The sequence below is a fragment of the Alligator mississippiensis genome, chromosome 1 (assembly GCF_030867095.1).
Source record: "Alligator mississippiensis isolate rAllMis1 chromosome 1, rAllMis1, whole genome shotgun sequence".
Lineage (NCBI taxonomy): Eukaryota > Metazoa > Chordata > Crocodylia > Alligatoridae > Alligator > Alligator mississippiensis.
In genome coordinates this window covers 453,185,267-453,206,935 of record NC_081824.1, presented here as the reverse complement: position 1 = coordinate 453,206,935, position 21,669 = coordinate 453,185,267, and the positions used below count along the sequence as shown (strand labels likewise).

At 54.3% G+C, this 21,669-nt stretch overlaps 1 protein-coding gene and 1 pseudogene across 3 annotated transcripts in view; one reads left to right on the top strand and one right to left on the bottom strand.

Annotated features, from left to right (window-relative positions):
• LOC132248526 (zinc finger protein 436-like) overlaps positions 1 to 21,669 on the bottom strand; it is a 113,028-nt gene that overhangs the window by 60,576 nt on the left and 30,783 nt on the right. The gene's annotated exons all lie outside the window — the stretch shown is intronic.
• LOC132247875 (U2 spliceosomal RNA) lies at positions 2,773 to 2,947 on the top strand (annotated as a pseudogene).

Sequence of the window (21,669 nt, the reverse complement as noted above, 5' to 3'; positions counted from 1 at the left end):
ACGCCGCAGGAAGTGGAAGCCCGCCTGAAGAGGAACAGGGACACTGCCCCCGGCAAGGACGGGATCAGGTACAGTCTCCTTAAAAAACGTGACCCGGGCTGCCTCGTTCTTTCTGTTCTCTTCAACAGGTGCAGAGTTCCGGCGCATGCCCGCCGCCTGGAAGAGGGCCATGACGGTCCTCATCCACAAGAAGGGAGACCCGAACGACCCGGGCAACTGGAGACCCATCCCCCTGCGCTCCACTGTCTCTAAACAGTACGCCAGCTGCCTGGCGGGCTGCATCACCGACTGGGCGGTGACCGGCGGAGCCGTCAGCCGGAGCCAGAAGGGGTTCATGTCTACGGAGGGCTGCTACGAAAACAACTTCACCCTGCAGATAGCCCTGGACAACGCCCGGAGAACCAGGAGGTAAGTCCAACCACGCCACCGCGCACATTTCCAATGCCTTTGGGTCCGTGCCCCACCGCCACATCTTCGGCACCCCCCACGAGCTGGGCCTGCTGGACGGCGTCACCAACCTGGTGCGCGAGCTCTACAGCAGTTGCACCATGACCGTCCGCGCCACCGACGGGGAGACCGCAGAGATCCCCATCCAGTCGGGAGTGAGACAGGGCTGCCCCCTCAGCCCCATCATATTCAACCTGGCCATGGAACTGCTCCTTCGAGCTGTGGCAGGCGGCCCCAGCGGGCTCGACCTCTACGGCCAGAAGTTGAGCCTCCTGGCCTACACCGACGACCTCGTACTCCTCACCCCCAACGCCACCCAGCTGCAGCAGATGCTGGACATGACATCCGAGGCGGCCAGGTGGATGGGCCTGCATTTTAACGTCGCCAAGCGCGTTTCCCTGCACATCGACAGGAAGCAGAAAAGCCGCATCCTGGACTCCACCCTCACGACCCAGGGCCAGGCAATGCGGCACCTGCGCGACGGCGAGGCCTACTGCCACCTGGGGACGCCCACCAGCCACCGGGCCAGCCAGACACCGGAGGAGACCATCAACGGCATCGTGCAGGATGCACACAAACTGGACTCGTCCCTGCTGGCCCCGTGGCAGAAGATCGACGTGGTGAACACTTTCCTCATCCCCCGCATCGCGTTCGTCCTGAGAGGCTCGGCAGTCCCCAAGACCCCCCTCAAGAAGGCAGACACCGAGATCTGGCAGCTGCTGAAGAAGTGGCTGCACCTGCCGCTGAAGGCCAGCAACAAGGTACTGCACATCCCCTACCGGCAGGGGGGTGCCAATGTGCCCCACATGAGAGACGTCGGCGACATCGCTGTGGTCACCCACGCCTTCCACCTCCTGACCTGCCCGGACACGACGGTAAGTATCATCGCTGCCAGCGCCCTGGAGGAGACCGCCCGCAAGAGGATCGGCAGGCAACCCACCGGACGTGACTTGGCCACCTTCCTCAGCAGCTCGCTGGAGGGCGAGTTCAGCCGAGATGGCAGGGACTTTGCCTCGCTCTGGAGCCGAGCCCGCAATGCCACGCGCTGCCTCGGGAAGCGCATCGGGTGCGCCTGGACTTGGACCGAGGAGCACCGGGAGTTTCCCTACAACCAGCCCCACACGCCGACCCCATGACCGTGATGCCCCGCACAAGGACCTTCCTGAACAGGTTCCTGAAGGACACCGTCCACAACAAGTACGCCGGCGACCTGAGGGCCAAACCTGACCAGGGCAAGGTCTTCAACGTCACCTCAAACTGGGATGCCAGCAACCACTTCGTGCCTAGCGGGAGCTTCACGGACTGGCGCTTTCTCCACCGCGCCCGCCTCAACTTCCTACCTCTCAACGAGGCCGTCCGCTTCGACCACCGGAACAAGAGGTGCCAGCGGTGCAGCTACGTGGCTGAGACCCTCCCCCACGTGCTGTGCAGCTGCAAGCAGCACACCAGGGCCTGGCAGCTCCGCCACAACGCTGTCCAGGACTGCCTGGTGAGGGCCACCCCGGCCGCAGCGCGGCAGGTCTCCGTCAACCGCACCGTCCCGGGCTGCAAGAGCCAGATGCGCCCCGACATCATGATCACCGACGAGGAGACCAAGAAGTTTGTCATCGTGGATGTAACCATCCCCTTCGAGAACCGACGCCAAGCCTTCACCGATGCCCGGGCTCGCAAGCGGGAGAAGTATGCGACGCTTGCCGACACCCTGAGGGGCCGCGGCTACGTGACGGTCGACGCGCTCATCGTGGGAACGCTCAGAGCCTGGGACCCCAGTAACTAGAGCGTCCTGCATGCCTGCCGTGTCTCCCGCCGCTACGCCAAGCTGATGCGCTGCCTCATGGTGTCCGACACCATCCGATGGTCCCACAACGTCTACGTCGAGCACATCATGTGCCACCACCAGCACACGGACACCACCAAGAGAACAGCCGCCGGACTGGACCCAGAGGGGACCACCTGAACACCCCTCCCCCCCCACGGACCTTCGCTTCAAGAGGATTCTTCAGCAATGGACAACCCTGCTCCACCCAAAAAGGACCCCTGCAATGAGACTGTATATGCTCCGAGACACTTTTTCTTCGGACCACTTCTTCTGCCTTTGCGGACCATTTTAACAGGTTTGTGCGTTTCTATCCTCTTTTTCTCTCGGCATCATGAACCCGCTCCCTCCTCCCCCTACCCCCGGGCTTAGTTGCCTAAATTTGTATCATCTGTAACCTAGTTGCGTTCCCCACCTTACCCCCATCCTTCTATTGTTAGTCCCTCGCCGGGGCGCTCTGTATTTCCCTATCAGCTTTGTCTGTTTTTTTCTTGGATTTACAATCCTAAACATCTACTAATAGAAGTCAATCTGTTCTTATCAGTTTAATCGCTGATATGTCCTCGATGTGAGGACCGATGCATTAAACACATTTTTGGTGCTGGGAGCTGGCCTCAGAGCTTGCTCCAGCCCCTCCACGCATTGGCCCGGTATTGCAGTGCCGCCAGGCCCAGTGCCTGCTCCCCTTCTGAGGGAGCGCCGCCTTCCTCCTCCTCTATGGGTTCCAAAAGCAGCAGCAGGGGCGGGGCCGCAACCTTTGGGCGACCCCAAGGGGCAGAACCTATGCAAAGGGCTGCTGCCGGGTGGGCAGCATGCTGGCAGGGGAGCAAGCGAGCGCGCGCACACGCCCTCCCGCCCTCCTGCCGGGCAGCACTGCCCCCCGCCGGGGGGCCAGGGCCTCAAGGCCTGGGCCCAGGCGGGCAGGGGGTGTGGACTGCAAGGGCCCACCATGGCCCTGGGGGCGGCGCCCGGAGGGCCGTGGAGGCCGGCGGGCAGGGTCCTTCCCCGCTACCGGCAGGCCTTGCACCCTCTCTGTCTCTCACCCCCTGGCTCGGCCTGCAAGGCCGCTTAAGACCAGACGCTGCCTTTGTTCAGCCTTGTTGACAACAATGACCAAAGCCACAGCAGCAGGGCGTGGGTGGGCAAGTCCAAGTCAAGTCAAGTCAAGTCAAATCAAATGCAAGCAAAAGACGGAGACCAGGGCAAACGGAAGCAAGCCCGAGTCGAGTCGAGGCAGGGGCAAGCAAGTCCCAGTCAAGTCAAGTGCAACCAAGGCAGTAGACGGAGGCCCGCCTGGGCGAACTGAAGCAAGGAAGCAAGCCCGAGTCTAGGCGGGCGGGGGCAAGTAAGTCCAAGTCAAGTCCAGTCCAGTCCAATGAAGCTGCAGTAGACTAAGCCCCGGGCAACCCGAAACAAGGAGTCAAGGAAAGAACAGGACACACCTGGCCTGCCAGCCCCCGCTCACCCACACAGTGGCTTTCCCGCAGGAGAGCCAGCCAGTCGCTCAGTCACCAGGCCCGACTGCCACCGCCACCCCTGGGTCCTGCTCTGCAGGCCCTTTGGGCCGCCAGCCCGGGGTGCCCACTCCCCCTCCAGGCCTGGGCCGGTTATCACTTCTCGGCCTCTTGAAGGCTCAGATTGGGGACGGCTGGGCGGAAACCTGGCTGTTTCCCAGTCGGGCTGACAGGAGACCGGGAGTAAGGAGGAGATTGCAGCTGGCAGAGCCATATCGGTGGCAGAAGGATCAGTGGTGACGAGGAGTATGCTGGTGGACGGGGAGGAGCAGAGGACGGAGACAACAGAGAATGGTGAGCTAATGGAGATAGGCGTGTGGACGGTGGTGGGCAGGAAGAGGAAGCAGGAGGAGCAGCTGAGGGGGGAGAAGGAGGCGGAGGAGGCACCAAGAGTCGAGGCAGCAGGGAAGAAAGAAGGTAAGAAGGATCAGCAGGAGCGGTAGGATCAGCAGGACAAGAGCTCAGGAGGAAAAGATTGGGGAGAGGAAGAATGCGGGAGAGAAGAGGAAGGAGAAGATACAGGACCCATGTGGGGGGAGAAGGACCCACAGTGGTGGGTCAAGCTGAGGATTAAAGCGACTTTGCTAAAAGATGGCTTTATGGAAGAATCGAGACTCCAAAGGGCTGAATTTATGGAGAGAGCGTTATTTGGGGACTGTGGAGTGGACTCAAAGGACCTGAGAGCAGTAATTGCGCACGAGTATGGCAGGGCGTGGACTACCACTTTTTGGAAGGGGGCCTATGACGATTTTTGGGTGAGACACGATAAGTTGGTGAGGGCAGGGGTACTAAAGAGTGTACCTTTTGAGGCGGGGGAGAAGGAACGGGAAAGGGTTTTGGTTGTTCAACGATACGGTGGAGCGGGAGGATATGTCGCGGTGGTTAGAGGGGAGGGTGCAGAGGGTGATGTGGGTGGACTGGGTTCTTGATAGATATAAAATTTGGAATGGGGCATGGAGGGCACAGGTGTTGTTATTTCAAGGGGAGAAGCGTGGTGGGGTGAAACACTTGCCTTCAATGTTTTACTTGGGGCCACAGAAGGGGTATATTAATTACCAGGGGCAACCCAAGCTGTGTTTAAGGTGTGGGAAGGAGGGGCACCTGGAAGCATTTTGTGAATTTACACTTTGTTTTCGGTGTGGGGGACAGGGGCATAGGTCACAGGTGTGTAGATGGGTGGGGAAGTGTATTATTTGTGGAAAAGAGGAGCACATGTCCCCGGAGTGCCCCATGTCGTACATCAATCGGGCTCGGGCGGGGGGCGGAACCGGAGAGTGATGAGGAAAATGTGGAACCACGGGGGGTGGAGGTGGGGGGGGGGGGGAATATTTGGAATCAGTATTGGGAATGGGAATGGGAGAGGGGGAAGGTGAGGAAGAAGGGGAGGGGATGGAGGTGGGAGAGGAGGAAAGTGTCTCCTCAGAATCCTCTCTGGAAGAAATAACCAAGGTTCAAGAAGGGGTGGGCATGAGGGAGGGTATGGGAGATGAAGGGAAAGAGGGGAAAGGGGAGAGAGTTTGAAGAAACTTGGGAAGGAGGAAGAGGTAATGGAAGTAAGTGGGAGGGAAAGTGGGGAGATCCCCTTAGGACAGGGGGAAAGAGCAGAAAATGGTGGGGGAAAGGAGGTGAAGAAAGTGAGGGGGGGGGAAATGGGGAGATAAGAAGCGGGGGGGAAGGAGAAATGGGGAAAGAGATGGGAAAGGGAAAAAGGTTGATGCAAGGGAGGGAAGAAAAAGGAAGGAGTGTTGAAAGCAGGGGGGAGGGAGGGGAGAAGCGTTTCTTGAGCCTGACGACCATTTTGGCTCTGGCAAAAGCTACGGGTATGGAGGGCAGAGGGGATGAGTGTGGGGGGAAGGTGAAGGTGTGCATTAAAAATTGTTGAGGATAATATCTTTGAATGTGAGGAGCTTGTTAAGAAAGAAGAAATGGGAAAGGGTGAGAGGGTGTTTAGAGCAGCACGAGGTGGATATTATTTGTCTACAAGAATGTGGAATTGGGTGGGGTAGGGATTATGGACACCTGCGGAGAAGGTGGGGTTGGGGGCAATCGTGGTGGGCAGAGGATAATAAGGCAGCAGGAGTGGGAGTGTTGATTAGGGAGGGGGGGATTTCCAGGTGAGGGGCGTGAGAAGAATGGTAGATGGGAGGTTGCAGAGGGTGAGTTTGAGGGTAGGGAGGGAGGAAGTTACTTTATGGAACGTATATGCACCTGCGGGGAAGGTAGAAAGGATGGGGTTTTGGAAGAAGTTGGCAATTTTTTGTAGGGGGGAGGGCATAAAATAGTAGTGGGGGATTTCAGCTGTATAATACAGAGAGGGGATTGGGTGGGGGAGGGAAGGGAAGGGGATATTGATAGTATGGGGAGATATTTAAGGGACTGGAAAAAGGAAGAGGGGTTAAAGGATATATGATGGGAGGGGGAGAGGGTGGCAATGAGGGTGGATGCGGGGGGGGAAGGAAGCAATCGCGTATAGATCTTGTTTTTGTTTCACCAGGGGTGAAGGTTGTGAGGAAAGCGGTTGGGGATGTGGGGTTTTCAGCCCACCAGATGTTGAGGGTGCAGGTGGAAGTAGGAGATGAGGGGAAACAGGGGAAAGGGATATGGAAATCAAATTTTAAATTACTAGAAGATGAAGAGAGGTGTGAAGAACTGAGGGAGCTGTATAAAGGGTGGAGGACACTTCAGGGTTTTTTTGCAACACAGTGGGAATGGTGGGTGATGGTAAAAGGGAGGGTTAAGGAGTGGTTTATCAAAGAGGGGAAAAAGAGCGCAAGGGAACAGGGAAGGGAACTGAAGGACAGACAAAGGGTTGTACAGGAATTGTTGAAGAGGGCAGGGGAAGGGAGGGAGGTTCGAGATAAGTTAGGGGAAGCGAGACGGAGAGTAGAGGAATGGTTTGGGAAGCGGGAGATGGAAAGGGTTTTTTTGGCTAGGGCACCGTGGGCAGAGGAGGGGGAGAAGTGGAATAAGTATTTGGCATCTAGGGTGAGGAAAGGGAAGGCAGAGTTGGGGAAAATAAAGACAGGGGAGGGGAAATGGTTGGAAGGGACAGGGGGGAAATATTGGAAGAGGCGACAAATTTTTCTGAAGACTTATATAAAAGGGGAAAGGGGGAGTGGGAAGGGGGCAGACCAGTGGGTGAGGCGGTTACGGAGACGGGTGGCAGAGGAGGACAAGGAGGGATTGGAGAGGGAAATAACAGTGGGGGAGGTGGAGGGGTGTTTGAATGAGATTCATAGATGTTAGGGTCGGAAGGGACCTCAATAGATCGAGTCCGACCCCCTGCATAGCAGGAAAGAGTGCTGGGTCTAGATGACCCCAGCTAGATACTCATCTAACCTCCTCTTGAAGACCCCCAGGGTAGGGGAGAGCACCACCTCCCTTGGGAGCCCGTTCTAGACCTTGGCCACTCGAACTGTGAAGTTCTTCCTAATGTCCAATCTAAATCTGCTCTCTGCTAGCTTGTGGCCATTATTTCTTGTAATCCCCGGGGGCGCCTTAGTGAATAAATACTCACCAATTCCCTTCTGTGCCCCCACGATGAACTTATAGGCAGCCACAAGGTCGCCTCTCAACCTTCTCTTGCGGAGCCTGAAAAGGTCCAGTTTCTCTAGTTTCTCCTCGTAGGGCTTGGTCTGTAGGCCCTTAACCATACGAGTGGCCCTTCTCTGGACCCTCTCCAGGTTATCTGCATCCTTCTTGAAGTGTGGCGCCCAGAATTGCACGCAGTACTCCAACTGCGGTCTGACCAGCGCCCAATAGAGGGGAAGTATCACCTCCTTGGACCTATTCGTCATGCATCTGCTGATGCACGATAAAGTGCCACTGGCTTTTTTGATGGCTTCATCACACTGCCAACTCATGTTCATCTTGGAGTCCACTAGGACTCCAAGATCCCTTTCCACTTCCGTGCCACCCAGCAGGTCATTCCCTAGGCTGTAGGTGTGCTGGACATTTTTCCTCCCTAGGTGCAGCACTTTGCATTTCTCCTTGTTGAACTGCATCCTGTTGTTTTCTGCCCACTTGTCCAACCTATCCAGGTCTGCTTGCAGCTGTTCCCTGCCCTCCGGCGTGTCCACATCTCCCCATAGCTTTGTGTCATCTGCAAACTTGGACAGAGTACATTTCACTCCCTCGTCCAAGTCGCCGATGAAGACATTAAAGAGTATCGGTACAAGGACCGAGCCCTGCGGGACCCCACTGCCCACACCCTTCCAGGTCGAAACCGACCCATCTACCACGACTCTCTGGGTGCGACCCTCCAGCCAATTCGCCACCCACCGGACTGTGTAGTCATCCTCTTAAGTCACAGTCTCTTAACTTGTTCACCAGTATGGGGTGGGACACCATATCGAAGGCCTTCCTGAAGTCTAAGTATACGACATCCACCCCTCCTCCTGTGTCCAGGCGTTTTGTAGCCTGGTCATAAAAAGAGACTAGGTTGGTCAGGCAGGGAGATGGCGGGAGGGAAGGTGCCAGGGTTGGAATCGGTTGGGGAAGGAATTTTACTGTAAGTTTTGGGAGCTAATAGGGGAAGATATGGTGATGCTGTATAGGGAAATAACGGAATTGGGTATGGTGGGGGATGGGTTTGCAGACGGGGGTGGTGATTTTCTTATATAAAAAGGGGGAGAGGGGAGACCTCAAAAATTGGAGGCCGATTACATTATTGAATATGGATTATAAGTCTTTTATGAAAGTTTTAGCGGGGCAGTTGAAGAGGGTGTTGAGACAGGTGGTGGGGGAAGGGCAGACGTGTGTGGTGGAGGGAAGAAAGATTTACCAGACACATTGGATTTTGCGAGATATTATTGAATATGCACGGATGAGAAAGTGGGATCTGGGGATAGGGAGTTTGGATTTAGAGAAAGCCTATGATCGGGTGGAGCATGGGTTCTTGTTTAGGGTATTAGAGGAGGTTCGTGGGGTGGGTGAGGGGGGTGTATGAAGGGGCACAGAGCAGGGTGTTAGTAAAAGGATGTTTGGGAAGAGGTTTTAGGGTGGGGGTTCATCAGGGATGTCCACTTTCTCTGGGATTGTTTGTGTGGGATGGAGATGATAGCACAGAAGATTCGGGGGATAGATAATTAGAGGGGTGCAGGTTCGGGGTGGGGGTAAGGAGGTGAAGGTGTTGCTTTATATAGACAACATCACCGCGGTGGTAAGGGACAAGTATTCACTAGGAAGGGTGTTAACACGGGGAGTATGGGGAAATTTCGGGGGCAAAGTTGAATAAGGGGAAGAGTACTGTGTGGATACAAGGGGAGTGGGAGTGTGGCAGGAGCAAGGTCAGGGTTGCTGTGCTCTCCCTTGTCGCCTCCTTTACTGTGCCAAGCTTCAGACTTGCACCCTCCTACTCACGCCGGCCACGACTTTGATTGTATAGCAGTTCTTTATAGGGAGGCTACCTTTCTGCTGCTTGGCACAGTTCCCCTGCTTCTAGTGTGTGTACCCAAGCCTTGTGGGCTATGCATGTACAATACGGTCTTGGCCTACACCCCCCTGGCGTTCAGGCCCTCTGTGACCCTGTTTCTCATCAGGCTCTTCCCTCTGTGAGGTTGCCCTCCCGCCGGGCTCTTCTCTGGAGCTGGGGTCTGTACACCCCAAACTCCGTGCCCCCGCTGGGGCTAGGGTCCTCACTCTACCTACGAGTCCCCTATGAGGCCTCCTCCATCCCCTTATAGCCTCACCCAAACCACCAGTGTAATCAATAGTCAAGACAAACAACAACCTAAACATAAGCTGCCTGGCTATAACAATGCTCAGGCCTACCAGGTTCTCTCTCCTACCGCGGTGACCAATGCTGCTCTGGCCTTCAGGTTTCTCTCTCCTCTGGCAGGGAGCTCCTTCCTCCTTAGCTGCTGGTCGGGGAACTGCCTCTGGCCTCCTGCCCATGCTTTATATAGGGGCCCAGCCCTGCCCCTTCCTTCAGCTGGCTAGGCAGGTGTAAGCCATTAGCTCCTTTTGGTTGCCTCAGCAACCGGCACCTGAAGAGTTATCCCAGCATTTCTAGTAGCAGGCACCCTAGTGCCCTGCTACACTGCTCCCCGCTCATGATTCCAACTCACCCGGCTGGGTCTTGGTTCTTATCTGCTGTACCTCTTCCGTCTCCGTTCTCTCATGTCCAGGGCTCTTGTCCTTCGACCCCATCAGCACACAGAGGCGGAGGTTTTACGGCACCTCCTACCCGCCTTCTACCCAAGGCGCACCATGTGGGATTTTATGGGATGTGCCCTGCCGCAGGCAGTCCCCCCACACTAGCCAACCTTGGTCGAATACGCTCCCTGTTGGTTGAGCTTCGGCCTGACTCTCGGGGGGTTTTCTCCCTCTCACCTCTGGCCCACCTACATTCGATTCCTGTACACCCTAGTCTCTTCCCTAAGGCGAGTTGTGGGGTTTCTTGTCTCCTTGGGCCTTCCTGGAGCTCCTGAAGCTTCTCCCGTATCTCCCACTGCCTCCTCAACACCTTCTGGGCATCCTCTGATTTCCAGAGCTCTATCTTGCCCCTGCCCGTGGACCTTCCTCCTGGTCCTGTATACACCTTGACATAAACTACACTCCCCACTTTTTCTTCGATGAGGTTCCTTAACATCTACCATCTGACCTGTTTAGGGAGCCCATTTACATAAATCTGAGGTCTCTTTTCAGGTTCTGATCCCCCTTTTGGTGGTAGTCCTCTCCTCCTTGCTTGTTGGCATTTTTCCCCACTTTCACTACCAGGTTCCACGGGTTTACTTTTCCCGGGATCCCTCTTTGACCCGCATTGCCCCAGGTCTCAGGCTACCTGTGTACATTCTTGGCAGACAAAGCAGGCAGCTTCCTTCCTTGGGGTCCTCTGTTTGTCTTTCCATGTTGTCCCAGCCTCTACCAGGCCTGTTTCCCTTGGCTGCCGCTTACTGAGACTTATGCTGTTTCTCTTGTCTCTCAGTCGTAACAGTTCCTTCAGCTGATGTTTGAGCTGGCTCATCTCCTTCGCATGTTCCTTCTACCATTGTTCCCATCTCTGGTTCCAACCTTCTATCAGAGCTGGCAGGGCCTCCTTTTGTAGAGTCACTGGCTCTTCTTCTACAGCTCCCTCTTCCCTGGTGCTTCCTTCAGACGGTCCTGGCTCAGCCTCTTCCCTGGGTTCATCTGGGCCTAGGTCTCTGGGGAACTCCCCTAGCTCCATATGCTTTGGGTTCTTATACCGGGTGGTTTCTAGCTGAGCCTCTACTTCCTTCAGGGTCCTTTTTACTACTTCCACCTCTTGGTATGGTTCCTGTTGTTTCCACTTAGCCATCATCACATACTCTGCTAATTGAGTTCCCAGTGCCTCCAACCTTTCCCGCACTGTGTCTGTGAACTCTCTGGTTTGTGATTCCTGTCTTTCATCTGACCTCTCAACCTCCCCCAGGTTCTGGATCTTTATAGCCATCTGCTCATTGGCTTCTTGCAATCCTTTTCTGTCTCCAGGCTCTGGATTTCTTGCCTCATCTTTTGCACTTCCCTCTGTAGCTGCTCATTCTCTTCCCTTATCCCCTTTTCCTTTGTTAAGCTATCTTCTAGAAGGGCTTTAAGGGACTGCATCTGTTGTTCCAGTTTCTCTTTTTCCCCTTCCATGCTCTTTAACTGGGTCTGTAGCTGCTCATTTTCTCACTCCTTAGCTTTTAGTTCCTCTTCCTGAGACTGCATTTGTTTTCCCAACATTTCATAACTTGTGCCAAAATTTTTCATTTGTTCCACCTGTTGCATGAGAATTTTGTCCGTCTTTCTGGCCTGGGTATGGCTTTTAGACGGCTGGTCCCTCAACTCCTGTGTAAGATCTTCTGCGCACATACTTCTTTGTTGCCAACTTTCCAGCTCCTCTTGCAACTCTTCTATCCCGTCCTCCTGGCTATGTGTTTCTTTCTGCAGGACTCCTGTTAGGCCTCTGGCTATTTCCAATTTCCTTAGCACCTTCCTTTGTTCTTCTGCCTGTTTGGTGCCAGCTTCCTGAGACCTTGCCCCCTCTCCGCTATTATTTCCTCCTGCAGCTTTTTCCATTTCTCTTCTCTCTCCCGGCTCCTCTGGACCTCCAGGGCAATGAGCCGTTCGATTGACCGCTTCTTCTCTGCTTCTATCGCCATTAAGCACCTAATCTCTTTTGATCCTCCCTCTTTCTTGCCAGACTGCACCTGAAACTCTAATGCAGTGGCTTGTGCTTCTGCTCTCTCCTTTGGGGCTTTTGCCATTCCTAGCTCCCACTTCAACCAGTCCACCTTCTCCTCCATCTCATCCATCCTTAGTTGCCAGTTAAGCTTTTCCTGTCTGTGGTTTCCCATGCTTCCTAACTTTCTGGGTTGGGCCTCAGTCTTACTCTGTGAGACTCCTGGCAATGAGCTAACTCCTTCCGCCCTATCTCACAAGCTGTGGCCACCCCCCCATTTTTTTTTTTTTTAAATCCTTTCCCCATTGTATTCTGGCCCACAAGTTCATTCTTCTCCATCTTTGTATGCAGCTGAGCCTTTCCCGGCCAATGCACCACTGTCGCAGGTGCGAGGTCAGGGTCGCTGTGCTCTCCCCTGTCGCCTCCTTTACTGTGCCAAGCTTCGGACTTGCACCCTCCTATTCTCGCCCGCCACGACTTTGATTGTATAGGAGTTCTTTATAGGGAGGCTACCTTTCTGCTGCTTGGCACAGTTCCCCTGCTTCTAGTGTGCTGTGTACCCAAGCCTTGTGGGCTATGCGTGTACAATACTGTCTTGGCCTACACCCCCCTGGCGCTCAGGCCCTCCGTGGCCCTGTTTCTCACCAGGCTTTTCCCTCTGCGAGGTTGCACTCCCGCAGGGCTCTTCCCTGCAATGCTGCCCCTCACCAGGGTCTTCTCTGGAGCTGGGGTCTGTACACCCCAAACTCCACGCCCCCGCTGGGGCTAGGGTCCTCACTCTACCTACGAGTCCCCTATGAGGCCTCCTCCATCCCCTTATAGCCTCACCCAAACCACCAGTGTAATCAATAGCCAATACAAACAACAACCTAAACACAAGCCCCTTGGCTATAACGTAAACATAAGCTGCCTGGCTATAACAATGCTCAGGCCTACCGGGTTCTCTCTCCTACCGCGGTGACCAATGCTGCTCTGGCCTTCAGGTTTCTATCTCCCCTGGCAGGGAGCTCTTTCCTCCTTAGCTGATGGTCAGGGAACTGCCTCTGGCCTCCTGCCCATGCTTTATATAGGGGCCTGGCCTTGCCCCTTCCTTCAGCTGGCTAGGCAGGTGTAAGCCATTAGCTCCTTTTGGTTGCCTCAGCAACCGGCACCTGAAGGAGTTATCCCAGCATTTCTAGTAGCAGGCACCCTAGTGCCCTGCTACAGGGAGGGCATAGAGGGATATGGCTTGGAGGCAATTAGGGACAACTTAAAGGTTTTGGGGGTTACTTTTGATAAGGATGGGAAGGGCAAGCGGGCATGGGAAGAATTGCAAGGGCAGGTAAGGAAAGTAGTGGGGTGGTGGGGCACAAGGGGATTGTCCTTGGGAGGTAAGGTGGAGGTGATTAAGAGGTTTCTGTTACCAGTGGTGTTATATACGGGTAGGGTATACTCCCCCGTGGATACAAGCGAGAAGGGTACAAAGGGAAATGTGTGTTTTTTTGGGGAGGGAAAGTAGAGAGGGTGGCACAGAAGGAAATATATAAGGAAGGGGAGCGGGGTGGGTGGGGTGTACTGGAGATTGAAGTATTTGTGTATGGGCACGTGGTGGCCGGTATGGTGAAGGAAGCTTTGAGGGGGGAAGAATATGCAGGGAAATTTGGGAGATATGGGGGGGGGAGGGGGGAGGAAGGATTTGGAGGGCCTTGGGGTTGTTTGGGGAAAGGTGGATGGGGATGTGGGCGGAAAAGCCGTCCTTACATTACTTGAGAGTGGGAAGTTTCATTAGGGTTAGGGAATTGGGTGGGTTGGGGAGAGAGGGGCTGCAGAGTACAAAGGGGATGTTTAAAGTGGTGGCCCCTCTCTCCGGGGCTTTTCATTTGCGGGATGGAGCCGTTGGCTCAGCCGGTGAGGGAGATACCAGTGCCGGTGGGGGGCGGACAATTAACCATGTCTTTATAAGTGGATGATGTCACCTTTGTGGTCAGGGATGAGGGGTCTTTGGAGGAGGGTGGTAGAGGGAATTAGGGAGTATGGGGAGGCGGTGGGGCCTCGGGTAAATAGGGGGAAAAGCAAGTTGTTGGCGGTGGGGGAGTGGAGGGGTTTGGGGGAGGAAGGGTGGCAGGTGGAGGGGGAGGGGATGAAAGTGTTGGGGGGTGTATATGGATGTAGGGGGGGGGAATCAGGGAACGGGCGTGGGAGGAGGTTTGAGGGAGGGTGAAGAAGGTGTTAGGGATATGGGGCACGAGGAAATTATCCTTTAGGGGGCAGGTGGGGATAATTAAACAGTTTTTGTTACCAATGGTGTTGTTTGTAGCTGTGGTATACCTGCCCCCCTGGCTGCAGGTGTGGCTGGTACAGAGGGAAGTATGTTCGTTTTTCTGGGGAGGGAAGACGGAGAGGGTGGCAAGGCGGGAGGTGTGCAAGAGGGAGAAGTTGGGAGGGTGGGGGTTACCTGATTTGGAAGCCTTTGTTTATGTGCATTTTTGGAAAGGGGTGGTGAGGGTAGCAGGGTAAGAGGATAGGAAAGTGGGGGAGTTCTGTAGGTACTGGGCGGGGAGGTATTTAAGGAGGTTGGGGTTGTATGGGGGGTGGTGAACAGGGTTGTGGGCAGACAGACTGGCAAAGTGGTACACACGGGGGTGGAATTTCTTGAGGGTAAAAGGGGTTGGAGGGGCTAGGGTGTGAGGGGCTGGGGGAGGCTAAGAGGGTGTTGAGGGAGATCAGGGGAAGGGATGGGATGACAGATATAGGGGAGTTGTCGTGGGCACAGGTGGGGAGGGTTTGGAAGGGAATAGTGGGAAAGAGGTGGAAGGAGGAGCACGAAGATTTTGCTTGGCGGGTGGTGCGAAGAGTGTTACCAGTAAGGGTGGAGCAACAGCGATGGGGTTCGCTGAGATCAGCGGAGCGTCTGCAAGAATTGTGCACGAGGGAGGAGACGATTTTTCATTTTTTATGAGAATGTAGTTTTGCACAAAGGGTTTGGCAGAGGGTGAGTAGGTTTTGTAGAGTGGCAGGGTGGGGGGCTTGTGTTAATTTCGAGGGGGCTTTGTATGGGTTCGTGAACCACAAGGAAAGGGAATGGGAAATTAGGGTTTTGTTACTTTGTACGCAGGTGGCAGCATGGAAGGTGAGGTGTTTGTTAGTGCAAAAGGGGCTTTATTTTGTATCTCAAGAGTGTATTTATTTGGTGTATGTGGAGTTGGGGTATTACAGAAGTAGAAGGGAAGGGGAGTGGGAAGGGATTGAGTGGAGGAGGTTATTCAAGTAGAAGGAGGGAGAGTTGGGATAAGGGGAAGGAGGAGAATGGGAATGTAAAAGGGAGTGTATATATTATGATTTTGTATAAATATTGAAAGAGGGAGTGATTGAAATGTAAAAGAGGTTGAATTGGTGGTGGCAAAGGTGGGAGGGATGTTGAAGTGTTTTATTTTGGTTGTTGGGGGGGAAGTAATGTGTTTTGGTTGTCTTGAAAGGAATGTTATGTTAGGGGGTTTAATGTATACGTTGTGTTTTGAAGCGGAAAAGTTTGGAGTTTTGTTGTTTGTGTTGAAAAGTTTTCAAATATTTTTGGTACTTTGTTAATAAAAAATAAAAAATAATTTCTTCTCATCAGTTTAATCGCTGATACGTCCTCGATCGTGAGGACCAACGCATTAAACGCATTTTTGGTGCAGGTGCCGGGCCTCGGAGCTTGCTCCAGTGCCTCCATTCCACTTCCAGGGGAGCGTCTTTCACCTCTGTTGGTTCCAAAAGCAGAAGCAGTGCAGGCCTCCTGCAGCCGACGACCCCAGACTGACCCCGGGGGGGCGGACCCTATCCAGAGGGCCGCCAGGCAGCATGCCGGGAGGCCGGCAGGGGCACCAGCGGGCACGTGCCCACCCCCCCCCGCCTGCTGGGTGACACTGCCAGCAGGCCTGCCCCACTGCTGGCAGCAGGGGGCCTGGGCCCCGCATGGGGCCAAGACGCCTGGGCCCGGGCAGCAGGGCTCAGAGGGCTGGGGAGGCCGGAGCCTTCCACCCTACCGGCAGGCCTTGCAGCCGCCACCCCCCCCCCCTCGCTCCCCGGCTCAGCCCACAAGGCCCCTTAAGACCAGATGCTGCCTTTGTCGAGCGTCTTTGTCAACGACGACGACGACCAAAGCCACAGTGGTGGGGCATGCGCAAGTCCAGTCCAGTCGAATTAAGGCAGTACATGGAGAGCCAGGCGAACGGAAGCAAGCCCAAGTCGAGTCAAGGCGGTGGCAAGTCCCAGTGAAGTCAAGTCAAATGAAGGCAGTAGACGGAGAGCGAGGCGAACTAAAGCAAGGAAGCAAGCCCGAGTCGAGTCGAATGAGGGCAGCAGACCGAGACCCGGGTGAACTGAAGCAAAGAGTCGAGTCCAGTTGAGGAAGGAGCAGCACACACCTGACCTGCCATCCCCTGCCCGCCCACACAGTAGCTTTCCAGCAGGAGCCAGCCAGTCCATCAGTCACCACATCGCTACAGGACCGACCGCGGCCCTGCCGGGGCCACCCCTGGCCCTGCTCGCTGGGCCCCCAGGCAGCTGCGGCCAGGTCCCTCCCAGGCGGAGGTCCGGCCGCTGCCTGGTTGGGCCTCGAGAGGCCAGGCGCTGGGGAGGAGAGAGGAGGCGGCGACAGCAATGGCAGTGACAGAGGCGGCGGTGGTGGTGGAGACGATGGCGGAGGAGAGAGCAGAGAGGAAACGAGGAGGGGAGCAGCAAGACCGGAGGGAGAGCGGAAGCAGCAATCAGGAGATCAGAGAAGATGAGAAGAGCAACGAACGAGGTGAGCGGACGGCGGCGAAGGAGGAGGGTTGGAGCCAAGTGTGGTGGCAAGGGAAGGCCCAGCTAGGAGCGGGGTGGAGGAGGAAGACCCCCGAAGAGGGAGGACCATCGGTGGCGAAGGGAGGATGATGGGAGACCCCTGGGTAGGAGGCGGCAGCAGAATCTTCTGGGCCAGAGCAGGAACATGGAGGTTTCAGAAAAGATACAAGATGGAGGGTAAAAGTGACTCTGGCCCACGAAGGCTACAAAGGACTGAAGGCGCTGAGCCGCGCAGACTTCATGGCTGGGGTGTTGTTTACCACCCTGAAAGTGGACCCCGGGGACATTAGTTGTGTCGTGGCATTCAATAATTACTGACAGTGGAACGTAACGTTCCGAAATGCGAAGGCTTACACAGCCTTTTGGGAAGCGCACAAGGACGCTGTGGAGCATGGAGAGCTGGACGGACTAAAATTTGAAGCGGGACAGAAGGCGCAGGAATGTGTGGTGTTTTTACGAATGTATAATGATATGTTGGAGAAAGAGGACGTGACGTTTTGGCTGGAGGGGAGGGTGCAGAGAGTGCTACACGTGGAAAGGGTTTTTACATTGGTGGAGAGTTTGGACAGGGTCATGGAGGGCGAGGGTTCTGTTGCATGAGGAGGTGGGGAATCCTGGCGGGGCGCAGCACTTACCTCCACTGGTGCAAATTGGGCCACATAGGAGGTACATCACCTATTATGATCAACCCAAGGTGTGTAGCAGGTGTGGACAGGCAGGACACTTGGCAGCGTTTTACCAATTAACTGTGTGTTTTTGGTGTAGGGGGGATGGGGCATAGGGCTCAATTTTGTAAAGAAAAGTTGGTGTGTAATGGCTGCGGGCAGGAGGGGCATATACAAAAGCAGTGCCTGTTCTCGTATGCAAATGGGATATGAGCTATGGGGAACCAAGAGAAGCAGAGAGAAGAGGAGGGAGAGGTGGAAGAGGAGCAGCTAGGGCTTCCTGTGGAAGGCAATATGGTGGAGGAGGAAGAGAAAGAGGGGATAGAAGAAGTAGTAATAGAGCTATCAGATGAAGATATAGAGATGGAAGAGAAGAGGGAAGAACGGAGGGGGGGGGGAGGGAGAGGGGGGATACGGCATTCAAGCAGCTGAGGGGAATGGTGGAACAATTGGGAAAAATGGGCCAGACAAAGGGAATGGAATGGGCGGACGAGATGGAGGCAATTCAACAAGGACAGGAGGGGGGCTTGAAGAAGAAACAGAGGGGTGGGAAAGGGGGGAAGAAGAAGAAAGTGGGTTTGGGAACTGAGGAACGGGAGGAGAAGGGGAGAGGGAAAAGGGAAGGAAGAAGGAAAAGGAGAAGGGATGCTTATCTTGCTGGGATCCAATGACCTCAGCTGACTTCCTGCCCTTTGGGCAGGGGGCTGGACTCAATGATCTTCCTAGGTCCCTTCCAGCCCTAATGTCTATGAAATCTATGAAGGGGGAGAGAGATGGAAAAGGGGAAGAGGGGGTAGGATTCTTGAGTCCAGGGGCCATTGAAAGGGTTAGTAGAGTCTACCGGGATATAGAGAAAGGGGATAGAGTCTCCGGTGGAGTTGTTGGAGGAGGTGTGAGGGGATAGGGGTTTTTGTTTGCGATACGTTTCAAAATGAAAAAGGGTTTAAGCATTGCTTCCATGGATGTGTGGAGCTTGCTTTCGAGGAAACGGTGGGAGGGGGTGGGGGGTACTTGAGGACACTTCAAGTTGATATTATACCTGTGCAGGAGTGTGGGATTGGGTGGGAGGAAAATTATAGGTTTTTGAGGAAAAGGTAGGATAAGGGGCAATCGTGGTGGGCCGGGGCAGAAAGGAACAAGGCAGCAGGGGTGGGAATACTTGTTAATGAGACATGGGTGAGGGTGCTTGGGGTAAAGACCTTAATTGAAGGCCAATTACAACTCCTGAAGGGGGAGGGGGAGGAGGTAGGAATTTTTAATGTTTATGCACCTGCAGTGAGGGCAGAACAGAGGGAGTTTTTTCATAGGTTGGGGATATGCAGGGGAGGGGGAGGGACAACCGTGTTTGTGGGAGACTTTAATTGCATTATTGAAGAAGGGGATAGGGAAGGGGGTGTTGGGGGTGGGAAGTTGGATAGTATGGGGAGGTGGTGGTTGTGGAATTGGATACAGGAAGAGGGGTTGCAGGATGTTTGGGAAGGGGAGCAGGTGAGAACCAGAACTGATCTGGGGGGAAGAGGGTGTCCAGAATCAATTTTGTATTGGTTCCTGAGGGGGTGAGGGTGGAGGGCAAGGAAGCGAGGGAAGTGGGTTTTAGCGACCACAAGTTATTACAGGTGGGGGAAGGAGGTGGGAGAGAGATGGGAGTGTGGAGGCTAAACATAAGGGTGTTGGGAGATGAACAGGTATGTGGGGCTTTTTGGAAGGAATACAAGGGGTGGCAGTCGTTGAAGATTTTGTTTCAATCTACATGGGAGTGGTAGAGGGTGGTGAAAGAGATTAGGAGATGGTTTATAGGGGTGGGAAAGCAGAAGGCATGAGAAAAGAGGAGGGAGCTGAGGCAGTTGCAGGGGAGGGTGCAAAAATTGATTCGGGAGGCGATGAGCAGAGGGGAAGTAAAAAGGGAGTTGGGAGTGGTGAAACAGGTGGTGGAGGAATGGTTTCGGGGTAGAGAATGGGAGAGGATTTTTTTTTGCCACAGGCTCCTTGGGTTGGGGAGGGAGAGGAATGGGGCAAATATTTTTCGGAGAGGGTAAGGAAGGGAAGAAGGGAAGTCGGGGGGGTGGTTACAGGGGAGGGAGTGCAGATAGAGAAACAGGGAGACATCTTGCAAGAGGTCACAGGTTTCTACTCTGGGCTTTATAGGAGGCGGGAGGTAGATGGGAAGGCGAGGGAGAGGTTTTTGGGGGAGTTGGACAAGAGGTTAGGGGAGGGGGAGGGAGTGGATCTGGAAAGAGACATAACAGAGGAGGAAGTGAGGGAAGTGTTGGGGAGGAGATGAAGAGAGAAAATGCCGGGATTAGATGGGTTACCGATGGAGTTTTACGAACAGTTTTGGGAGGTGGTGGGAGGAGATGTGGTGGAGGTGTTCAGGGAGTTTATGCGGACAGGGAAGGTGGGGGAGGGTTTTGCAGTGAGGGTGGGGGTGTTGTTACACAAGAAAGGGGATCGGGAGGCACTTTGGAATTGGAGACCAATCACTTTGTTGAACGTGGATTATAAATTGTTCACAAAAGAGCTGGCAAGTCAGATGAGGAAGGTGTTGGGGGAGGGGAAAAAAAATCAGACATGCGAGGTGAAGGGGAGGAGAATTACGGATACACAGTGGGTGTTGAGGGGGATGATGCACTATGTGGGGGAGAGGAGCTGGAGGGTGGTGGTGAGTATCGTAGATTTGGAGAAGGCTTATGACAGTATAGAGCACGGGTTTTTGTTTGCTGTGTTGGGGCGGATGGGGTTTCCAGGGAGATCTGTGGGGTGGGCAAGGGCACTGTACAATGGGGCACAAAGTAGGGTATTAGTGAAGGGAGTTTTGGGGGGAGATTTTTGGGTAGAAAAAATCGGTGGTGGGGGATAATCTGAAGGTGTTGGGGATCCACTCTGAATATGAAGGAATAGGGGAAAGAGCATCGGAAGAATTAGGGGCGAGGTAACGAAAGGTTTTAAAGTTATGGGGAATGAGGGTGTTATCCGTGCTGTGGAAAGCGGAATTAGTGAAAATGGTTTTGTTGCCAATGGATTTTGTTTGTAGGGTGGGTTTATCTGCTCCAGAAGGACCTTGTGTACTTTTGGGGGTGGGAAGATAGAAAGGGTGGCAAGGGGGAAAATTTATAAAGCCAGGGAGTTGGGAGGTGTGGGTTTTCCAGACACAGAAGCATTTGTGTATGGGCATGGAATAGCAGTAATAGTGCAGGAGGCTAAGGGAGAAGAGGGGGCTGCAGGGAAATTTGCTAAGTGCTGCGGGGGGGGAGGTTTTTGAGGGCACTAGGAACTAGGAAGGTGTGGGGATGGGTGGGGACATTTTTTAAGGAAAATGGGGTGGAGAGATGGGGTGTTGTATGAGGGAGTGGTGTATGGGTTGGTTAAAAAGGGGGAGAGGGGTTGGGAGGTTAGGGTGTTTTTGATAGGAACGTGGGTGGTGATCATGAAGGTTCAGCGTTTGATTACTAAAGGGTTGTCTTCAGTTGGGGTATTATGAAATGCAGGAGTCATTGTTGCCAGGCCCTCAAAATCAAGGATGACATCCATCAGGCTTGATGGGTCCTCGGATGACTGAGGAGCCCGATTCTGAATGCACACATTCTTTAGCAATGGGGGCATGTTGTTGCGCAGGGGAGTGGGATTCACAGTTCTGGGTTGGTCTCCTCCTTCCTCCACCACCACCAACCACTGTTCTGCCTGATTAAATACAGACACTGGGCCTTGAAATAGTGCATACTTTGGACCAGGTGGCACCACACCAAACGGTCAGCAGCTTGCTCCTCCTAGCCATTGGTGTCAATGCCTCCGTGCTTTAGGGTGACCTTGAGTGCGTCTTGGTACCATTTCCTTTGGCCGCCCTTTGAGAATTGGCCAACTGAGAGCAGAGAGAGGAGAATCTGGCAAGGGAGGCGGTTCTCAGACATCCGGACACAGCGGCTCATCCATCAGAGTTGATTTCTCAAGAGCAAGGCTTTGATGCTGGTGGACACAGCTTTGTGGAGAACGCTCGTGCTGGTTTAGCAGTCGTCCCATTTGATCCCCAGGATTTGACAAGCACAGCTGGTGAAAGCTCTTAAAGGTCTTAGTCTGGCATCGGTAAACAGTCCAGGTTTCACTGCAGTAGAGGAGGGTGGTCTGCACAACAGCCTTATAAGCCAGGACCTTCATCGCCTTCCAAAGGTCTCTACTTTCAAAGACACATTTTTGCAGCTTGAAGGCAGTGGCACTGGTGCAGTTGACCCAGTGCTGGACTTCTGCATTGATGGTAGCCCATTTAGCGAGGTGGCTGCTGAAATACGGAAAGTGTTCCACAGACTC